Below are 9,891 nucleotides of genomic sequence, written 5' to 3' on the forward strand. Positions count from 1 at the left end.
AGCCTCCCCCCTTCCCCTCCTCCCGGGGTCTCTTATTTATACCCGCACTCACCCCGTGCACACACGCACACCCCGTGCACACACGCACCCCCTCCCAGGTGGGCTGGGGGCTGCCCGGGGCACGGCCGAGGTGCTGTAGAGGAGCAGAGCGAGGGCTTGGCTGCAGCCCAGCCCTGGCACAGCCCTGCCTCTCCTTTTGGTTTGATTTTATTATTTTTTTTCCCCTCCTCCCCTCCACTTCATTTCGTCCCTCTCTTTCTCCTTTAAGTGGAAAAGCCTTGCCAGCTGGGGAAGGCTGGGAGGGCAGGGAGAGCCTCAGCAGGCAGTGGATAAAGAGTGCGGAGGAGGAAAGAAAGGAATTTCAGGGCGTCCAGCACCCGCAGGACATACGGCACCAGCGCTCGCCCAGTGGGACCCTGCCCAAGGTAAGCCCTAGCGTCGCACACCGGGCTGCTGGTTCACCCTCCCGCTCTGCTCCGGCTCTCTGAACGGGAAACCTCGTGCTGGAGGTGGTGTGGGACGCCGAGGACCCTCTCCCCAAGCCAGCCTGCTGCTCCGGATTGGGCTTTGCTCCCCTGCAAGGGGCTGGCACCCCAAAATGTGCCCACAAGCCCTGAGGAGGGGGTGTTTGGTGGAGAGCAGCCAAGCTCTGTGGCATTCCCTGGGAAAAGCTGTCCCATCAGCTCTCTCCAGTTCCTGGGTTGGAATCACTGTGGGAAGCCAAGGGGATGCTGCGGCTGTGTGAGGACCCCACTGCAGGGAGTGGGGCCCACGGGGATTTCTGCTTCTCCCTGGGGAGCTCTCAGTCCCTCCCCGGATTGGGGGATGATCCTGTCTATCCCAAACCGGCAGTGATGGAGGGCTGGAGTGTGTTTGGGGAAGGGGCTGCTCGCCCTTCCCAGAGAGACATCTTTCAGAGGTGTCAGTGTGCCCCACTGCAGAGTGGCATCACCACAGCGTTGGACCAAACACATCTATGATTGTCCCAAAACGCAGGCAGCTCCTAGGACCACGCTGCTTCAGTCTCTGGTGGGACTCCTGTCCCCACGGGCCAGGCCAAGGCAGAGAGGGCCATCGGTAAGCCCTTCTCAGTGCCTGGTACTCATCTGCTGGGTACTGGAGAGGCAAGAGCCTGGTAAAACCCTTCTAGGCATGGATGTGGGCAACTGCTCTGCTGTCCAACAGGCTGGAGCTGGTCTGGAGTGAAGCTGTGCTGACTTCAGCAGCCCCAACAACCTGACGACAGGGGGTTGCATGATGTGTGGAGTTTGGTGGTCACACTGGGAGCACTGTGGCTCAGAGCATCCAGCTCCTGCACTCAACTGCCAACAGGGAGAGTTTCAAAGCAGGCCGTGGAGTGGAAAGGGCCGTTGTGCAGCTCCATCCCTGCCCCAGAGCACCTGGGGCTTCTGCTAAAGCAGAAGGCAAATAGCTCTAAGTAGTCAGTTTGACATGCGAGCCTGTTTACAGGGGCTTGGCAATCCCAAATCTTTTCAGAGGGTCTCCCATCGATGACAAGGACTGGCAATGTTTTGCTCCAGTGCTCTCCAGGGGCCACTGAGGAGTTGGTTGAAGGATCATTTCCCCCTCAGCACCCTGCAGAGATAAGGTGCTTCTGCACCCTGTGCCTTCGGGAAAGGGGCACGTTTTGTTCAGGCAGTCAGTGGCACAGACACATCTCTGCCTGGCAGAGGGCATGTGCTGGGCTGGCTCGGTGGGGCAGTCACCAGGTAGCCACCCCAAATGGCAGCCAGCCCTGGGCACAGTCTGACATAAAGCCTGAAGTCACTTCTTCACATTGATGTCACCCAGGCTTAGGTGGCAGTTGGTGGCCCAGGACAGTGTCCTTGGGTCTAAGGGTTGTCCAAAGTCCTGGGTATTTCTGGTGACATCCTGCAGGGCTCTGCCTGGGCTTGGTCTTCTCCAATCTCTACATTAACCTCTTGGGTGACAGATGAGCACAGGGACTAAACCCTGGGCTGGCACCAAGCTGGATGGGCAGCCTGGTGTGTGGGCAAATAGGAGTAGGAAGGATCCCAAGGGCTCTGGGAGGAGTTTGGCATTGACCAAGCGACAGCAAGCTGTGACAGCATGCTGCCATGAGGAAGGGAATATTAAATGGCTGTGTGTGATCTTGGGAGCACACAGCCCAGGCAGCTTGTATGATGGGAAAGGCTCTGGGTGCTATGGTGGACACAAACCAGATTGCAGCATGATGCAGGGTAACCCACAGCTCTTCCTGTGGGATGTGCTGGAGGCAGACTGAGCACATGGGGTGGAGGGAGCGGGTCCCCCCCAGCCAGCAAAGTTCAGCTGGGATCCACACAGAGTGGAAAGACTCGGGGTGAGCACAGGGGTGATGAGAAGGCCAGAACAGGCTGCGGAGGACTAGAAGGGTTAATGGGGCTGGTTGGTCACTGGGCATCGCAGGGAGGAAGCACACAGCCTTATGCACTGATAAGGTCACCACGAAGAAAAAACTTAGCTTTTAGGGGAAGCATCTGTAGGTTTAGACACATGAGGCTGAGTGCCTTCAGCCCTGCAGGTCTCAAAAGACACATCAGGAAAACCTCTGGCTGGGGAGGTGTGGGCACTGCAGGGGGGCAATGACCCCACAATTTGTTCAGCCTCATTTGTGACGGGTCTGTGACAGGATTTCCAAAGCCTTCAGAACAGCACTGTTAGAAAGAGAAGAGCACTGAGCTCTTCTCCAGGACTAGGGCAAGACAAAATTGTCTCAGCGAGCAGCAGAGGAAAGCTGGGGTTAAGAAATGCTTTCTAGCTGCGAGAGCAATGCCGTGCAAGAAGAGACCATGTTGGCTGGCCACGGCATCGCCCCAGTGACAAATGTGTGACCGGCTGCTGCCAAAGGGTCCAGGCTGAGAGCCCTGCGCCTGGCTCCACACTGGGACCAGGCAGTCCCCAAGGACCCCCTGGTCCTGGTGACTAATGCCGTGCTGAAGTGGGATGGGGTTGCAGCGGTGTTCATAAGGTCAGGCTCCAGCAAGCGCCTTCCTGGGATGCAGCAGCAAAGGGCGGGGAGCAGAAGAGCTGCGCGGTGGCCAGATCTCGTGGGAGCGCAGCCACCGGTGCTGGCAGCAAGGGCTGCCTTTGGCCCAGAGCTGGGGGGAGCTGGGGACCGCGCAGGCTCAGGGCTGACTGGACACATCCTATCGCTGCGAGGGAGGATCTGGGCCCAACACTTCGTGGAGTTTGTTTGTTTGTACTTTAACCAAGGGAAAGAAATCCCCTGGAGAGGAACTGCGAGGGGAGGGTATAGACTGGTTATTGTTTCCGGAGAGGCTGGAGCAGCTCCAGGAGGCTCCTTCCGCTCCGCCAGGCAAATTTGACATAACGAGGCTTGTTTTAGGGGTGGCTGTTTCCCCTCCTCCTCCCCCTGGTTACCTAATTAGGTTCCCCAAGCCAAGCACACCTCTGCCCTGCTCCAGTCCTGCTGGGATGCCTCCTCCTGCAAGTGCGGCACTTTCCTGGCACCACGGGGCACACAGAGAGGGTCCAGTCGGGACTGGGACAAGAACACATGTCTGGGATGCCCAGAGGGGTGCTGGGACACTGGTCATGTGCTGAGCAAAGAGGGTCCCTTGGGTCTGTCACCCTCCCAGCCTGGTAGCAGAAACACAGTGATGTGCTGCCCGTCACACCCTGCTTTTCCATCGTCCCTGGGTTCACACCTGGGACACAGACTGTGGCATGCCCTCATCTATGTTTGTACCCTTCTCCTGCAACTACTGACCTGCAGAGCCAGAGGACCGCAGTGTTAAGAGCCCGTGCAGGGAGCTGGGAGCTCACCAAAGCTCCCACAGAAAGGCTGCTGCCAGGAAAGCCAGGTTGGAGGAGTGCAAGTGGTGAAATGTCCTGCACTCATGGATGGACTCATCCTCTGCAGGGCATGGCTGCAGAGGGGCACCTGCTGGTCTGTCCAGGTCTCCACCAACATCCATCCTATGCTGTTTCCCAGGCCCAGCAAGAGCTGGTGTGTGATGGGGCTCACAGCAGGCTGTGGGGTGCTGGAGCAGGAGCAGGGAAGGGTTGGAGAGTGCAGGGATGTAACCAGGGCGCTGTGCTGGCTGTAAAACCCTGGGCTGCAAACCAGGAGATGGCTGGAGCAGGAGGTACCTTCTCCCTGCTGCAGAAGGGCACTTCTAAGCACATCCCCATGGGCAGCACGAGGGCTGCTGGGGGTGACAAGGATCCCAAAGCAGGCAGGAGACAGGCAAGCCTGCCCCTGGGTGTGAGGCCCCATCCTGCCGGTCCCTTCTGGCCCATCTACAGTGCCCAAGAGTCTGTGACTGAAATCTTAATGCTACCAAGACACAGTAATTGGCACCAATTAAATTGCTACATTCATGTTTGAATTGCTTTAACTGGCGAGACACACTGTCTTATTTATACAAAAAATATGTTTGCTTGTGGGTTTGTCTGAACCGGGGCCAGCAGAAAATACACCGTTTCGAGCCCCGCGCTCTGAAAGCGCATTCTCTGCTCGCAAACTGGAAGTCACCTCGGTTTCAGCCTTTGCCGAGCAAACAGTCGTAGAACAGAAACCCTCGCTTTCCTCAGGGTCGAGCGCCGCCAGCATTGCGAAAGGGATCCCCTCCTCTCCCCACAGGCAGCTGCCAAGTTTCCCTCTCCAGCCTGGGAGCTGTTTGGGAGAATACGGTCTGATTCAAGGAGGCAAATTCCTGGTGCAGGGAGAAGGACTCGGTGCCCATTTTAAAGCACAGGAGAGGGCAGGGGGTGCTGGCAGCTGCCAACCCCAGTGCTGAGTCTGGCCTCAGCTTCTCCTCCAGAGGATCCGGGGGGCTTGGGGGCAGGGGCTGTTTGCAGAGGGGAACTGGGTTTTGCTCCATGAGGGCAGAGGAACCGCTGGAGTTTGGGAAGAACCTCTTGTGCAGGACAGCAAGCACGGCTCGTGCTGCCAGCCCAGAGCACATAGGAAGAGGTTACCCAAGAGGGAGGCACCCCTCCTGCAACCTGCAGATGCACTGGTAAGGTGCTCAGCTTTCTGTGCCCCCACCCCTACCCCAAAAAGCTCCATTGCTGCACCCTGGTCCTGCTGTTATAAGGAGGTGGGGACCTCATCACATGCCATTGCCTGCTGGTGGTCTGACCCAGCTTGCCAGCGGGGAGGCAGAGGTGAGGGTGGTTGCCCCCAGCGCTGCAGTTCAGCTGTCTCTGTGGGATTATGGAGGAGGAGACAGGATCAGCCTCTAACATCAAGGGCTGCACCAGCAGCTGCCTTTTGCTCCCTTCTCAGGGACTCAGAAGTAGCAGGGCCAAATCAAATGCAACCCCCTCTGAAAGCAGACTCTGCCCTTCACACCCTGGCCCCGTCCTCTCCCACCTTGGCCATGGTGCCAGGCTCCTCTCCAGGTCCCACGGAGGGGTGAAGGGTCCCCTGACCGCAGAGCTGGTGAGTGCCTAATCCCAGCCACGAGAGTCTAAAACCCCAGAACCAAGCGATTAAGCTCGGGTCCCTTGCAGGCTTCCAGAAGAGAGGAGCCGATACATCCAGGCAGATTATCTCCTCCTCCACAGCAGATCCACGTCTCATGGAAATTTTCAGAGGATCAGGTTGCCCATCCTTTGCTGGGGCATAGAACTGGAGAGCCCACAACCCACTGGCTGCTCCTAGGGCTTCACAAAGCCCCTGCTCTAAGGAGGAAGAGAAGAGGAAGATGTCTCTATTTCTCCCCTTTCCCTCATTGCCTCCCCTGGCAGCTGATGATTAGTGGTTAATTAGAGCCAGCTGGGACCTTTGGCTCAGCCCTGACCCCACCAGAACTGCCACCGTCAGAGACTGTGAGTAGGGGATGGAGATGCTGATGTGCTGGGGACCCTTTTCCTCCTTGTGTATAACATAACAAAGTGCTTCCCTCCAGACACTGTGGGCAGGCAGAGGTAGCTTTCAGGAGATGTGGCACAAGAGCGAGGAAGCTCTGGGGGTGGCAGGGCACGGGATGAGTACCCAGGATGGTGCTAAACCCTTGCTACCACATCCCCTGCTTCCCCTCTCTGCTCTGCTGGTGCTGGGGAAAAGCATCAAGCGAGTGGGTGGGCTCTGCTTGGAGAGCAGCCCCATCCAGCCCCGCATGCTTGGGAGCTGGGACACCCAAATATTCCGGTTTGGGGATGCATGGCCCAGAGAGCATTTTGAGCTGCTGCTACCAGTCGGCCCCGAGGCTTTGCAGTTGGAGCTGCCTTTTCCCAGGGCCAGGTGCAAGGCGATGCAGGGAGCTGCATGGGTCCTGTGCATGGTTTGGGTGTCCTGCAGCCATGTTAATAACTCACATTGGTCGCATGCTCGGGAAGCAGCGTGGTGTGCTCTCCCAAAGATGTCTTTGCTGTCAGGGGCGATGGAGAAGTCAGGAGACGGTCATGGGCAGCCCTGGCTGGGCTTGGTTGATCCTTTAGAGCAACCTGCTGGGGAAGGGTACTGGGAAAGGCTGAAATGCTCCCAAGGGGCACATTTGTGCCCCCTCAGGGTCATCACAGTGCAGAGGGTGAGCCCCAAAGCTGAGCAGAGACCTGCTCCCCACACCTGGCATGAGCATCCCCAGTCGCGCACAATGCCAAACTTCAGGGCTGTGTTCCAAAACTCCAGCTAGCCCTCAGCAGTGCCACCGGCCAGCCCCAGCATCACCATGGCCCTCACACCCCCTGGCTGCCCTGGGGAGAGCAAGAGGGGCAGGATTCAGCTGGGGTGAAGAGCGAGAATGCAGCAAGGGACAGCCAGGCACCGCATCCGTCCTGCCCAGCATGCAGCAGCCATTCCTCCCAACGCCCCCATCCCTCCTTCCCTGTCCCTTGCTCCTCACTCAGGGTTTTCCCACAGCCCAGGCCAAGCTCACAGGCTCTGGGGAGCAGCCCCGACAGCCCCGGGGCTTGGCCTTTCCTCCGAAAGCGGAAGCAGGGGAGCATGCGCAGCCGAAAGGGCCACGAATACCAACACTTGGGGCTGGGGGATTATTTATAACGCTGGCACCTCTCCAAACAGATGTTTCATTTTATTTTGAACTTGCACTAAATAGGTCACTCGTTTCTTCCATCTCCCATGGGCTTGAATTGGAAGGGGAAAACAGAGGGGATGAGGGGTGAGAGAGCAGGGCTCACCATGGTCCCACATCCCCCCCATGCCAGCACCTCGTGGTGATGCGCTGCAGAGAGCACAGGGCTGGAGGTTTGCTGGATCACGTGCGTGGACATCGTGGTCCCTGCACAGTCTGAGAGGGAGGATGGCCACAGCTGAAACAGGGCTGCGTGGGGCTCACCACCCTACCCCATTCCTCACATATCTGACCCCAGCACTGCTGAATCATGCTGCTGGGGCTCAACGTGAACTTGTCATCCTTCCCGGCAGCCTCACCCCCTCCTTTGGAGTCACAGTCCTCATTTTCCACTTTCTGGCAGATGCTGTCAAAGCCTGTGATGGCCCATGGCTGGCCTGGAGGAGGCAGGCTGTGCTAGCTCGTGTGCTGCTGTCTGCTGCAGGACCAGCATCCTCATGACCACACAAACACCTTCTCCAGGCACCACCACAGCTGGGGACCAGGGGCTGGGGTCCTGGGCAGGGGCTCTGGTGGTGCCAGCCCTGCTTCCTGCAGCAGAGGCAGGAGAGTTGTCCCCATGTGTGGGCACATGGCCCTGAGCTTGTACTGCCCTGGAGGTGGCACCTGCCTGTGCTTTGACCATCTCCTTGGTCTGCACCAGGGATCGTTGGGCAGGGATGGCCTGTGGGGCCCTGGGGACTCCCCAGCTCCTTTGCTCCTGGGCCTGGTTTCAGATTTCCTACCTCTGTGTTTTATCAGCAGCTGTTTATGGGCCCTGGGATGACAGGCTCCCATCTGTGTGCCCTGCCTAATTCTTGCCATGTGCTGGGAAAAAGAAAAAGGGCTCTGTGATGATAATCTGGCCTGTGAGTAAACGCGGTGTCATGGGAGCCGAGGGACCCCAGAGGAGAGATGTTGCAACTCCGGACGGTTCCAGCCAAAGGGAAAAAAAAAACATGCTCAGTTTTATTTAGATTAAAGGGTGGGAAAGAAGCAGTTGCGGAGGCCGGGAGAAGGGTGGCAGAGGAAAACAGGACAAGCCAAGGAGTTTCACTGCAGGACAAGCAAGGCTTGGGTTTCAGGGGTCGCCAGCCTCTGCTCAGGGAGCAGATTGGCTTCAAAAGCAGGGGACGGTGCTCCCCCAGCCAGGAGAAGCCCTCCCTCCCTGGCTGTGAGCGGCACTGATCATGGGATCCATGCAGGACTTTTTTTTATTGCGTACAGGCACCCATGATCTCACTTAATGACTCAGATGCGCTTAGACAAAGAAGAAATAAAGTATATTTTACTTTCCGCTAATTTGCACCAGATGTCCCTGGTCTGCTTGGCAGGCCTGCACAGCCAGCGAGCATTGTGGGAGCGCCTGGAAGCACAGCCCCGGCAAGGAAAGGGGATAGAAATAGAAAGGCAGAGGAAGAGAAAGGGCCGGCAGCTGTGTGAGAGGCCTGACTTCGCTTCTCCGCTCGTTCCTTTGCCATGGCCATGCTGCCGTCAGGGAGGTGCCCTCGCAGGCTGAGGAGGTGACCAGCACCACTTTACCCAGCATCACTGGAGCGGGGAAGCACAGGCAAAGGAAGCACAGCTGAGGGAGAAGGGCAACATGGGGCAACAGATGCAGGAATTGCCCCTGGAAATACAAATGGAATTTGCTGACAGGGGTCTGTGCACCCCGATTTCCAGCAAACAGCACAGCCCCTTGCTGGTGATCGATGGTCTGTAGGGAGCAGAGCTCCTTCCAAGGAGCTGCCAGGACAGTCATGGCTGCTCTTCTCTCTGGCACACTCAGCTGTCCCCTTCCCTGTGCACCAGCTTTGCAGGCTGGTTCCCAGCTCCCACAGCTCTGCGGGTGCTTGTGGGACCCCCATCCTGGTTCACTGCAAGGCATTACTGGTTATGGAGGAGAGGAAAGAAACGTGGCCTAGGCATGCTAAGGAGGAGGGCAGTGGATCAGGAGGGTCTCCTTGGTGTGGATGCCCATCTGTGTAGATCTTCCATGGTTTAAGGCAGTTGCAGGGCTAGAAATGGCCCCGTCAAGCGTGATCTACGCTTGGGGATGGGCAGTGCCATGCGATGCTTGTGCCACCAGTGGCTGCCACACACACTGAGATGCTCTGCCATGAGCCCTGCACTATGCACGTGCTGGGAGCAAGCGCAGAGGGAAGGGGGCTCAGAGCTGTAGCAGGGCACACTGAGCAAACTCAAAGGAAACTCATGCCTTGTTACCCAAGAATAGTCAAGACTGAGCCCACACAACATATTTTGGGCATTAGCAAAGACATCTCTGGCTTACTAGCATCCTTAAACAAGAGATAGGTCTGGAGTTAGAGAACAGTAATAAATCAGTAAGGTTTGGTGATGCTTGAGCTCCTGAGCAAAGCACTGCGAGGTGGGGAGGAGTGGCAGAGATGGCTGAAGGAATGGTCCTCCCTAAATAAAGGTGGGACCATCCCCAACAGAGGCTGCGTGCGGCTCTTCCTTGTATCCAAAGCCCTGGGTGTAGCCTTGCTCTGGCTGCAGAAATTCCTGTCTAAGTTCATCAGCCCCCGAGACATCAGCCCCCGGCTGCCACTTACACCAGCGAGCGGGGGAGTGGGAGAGGAGGCAGAGGAGAAAGCTCAGCTGTCATCAGATTTGGGATGCAGGAGAAATGGGAGCGGGCTGCTCTGGAGAAGCTGTGAAGTCATGAGATGGAGAATCATAAGACTTGAATCCTGGTCCTGGTGCAGCTGTGACCCTGCTGTGTGGCCTTGGCCGTGCTGTTCGACCTCTTTGCTCTGGCCCTCTCGCCTGTGTCCTGTCTGTGAGAGCGTGGCTACATGGG

The sequence above is a fragment of the Mesitornis unicolor genome, unplaced genomic scaffold (assembly GCF_000695765.1).
Source record: "Mesitornis unicolor isolate BGI_N332 unplaced genomic scaffold, ASM69576v1 scaffold10965, whole genome shotgun sequence".
NCBI classification, from domain to species: domain Eukaryota; kingdom Metazoa; phylum Chordata; class Aves; order Mesitornithiformes; family Mesitornithidae; genus Mesitornis; species Mesitornis unicolor.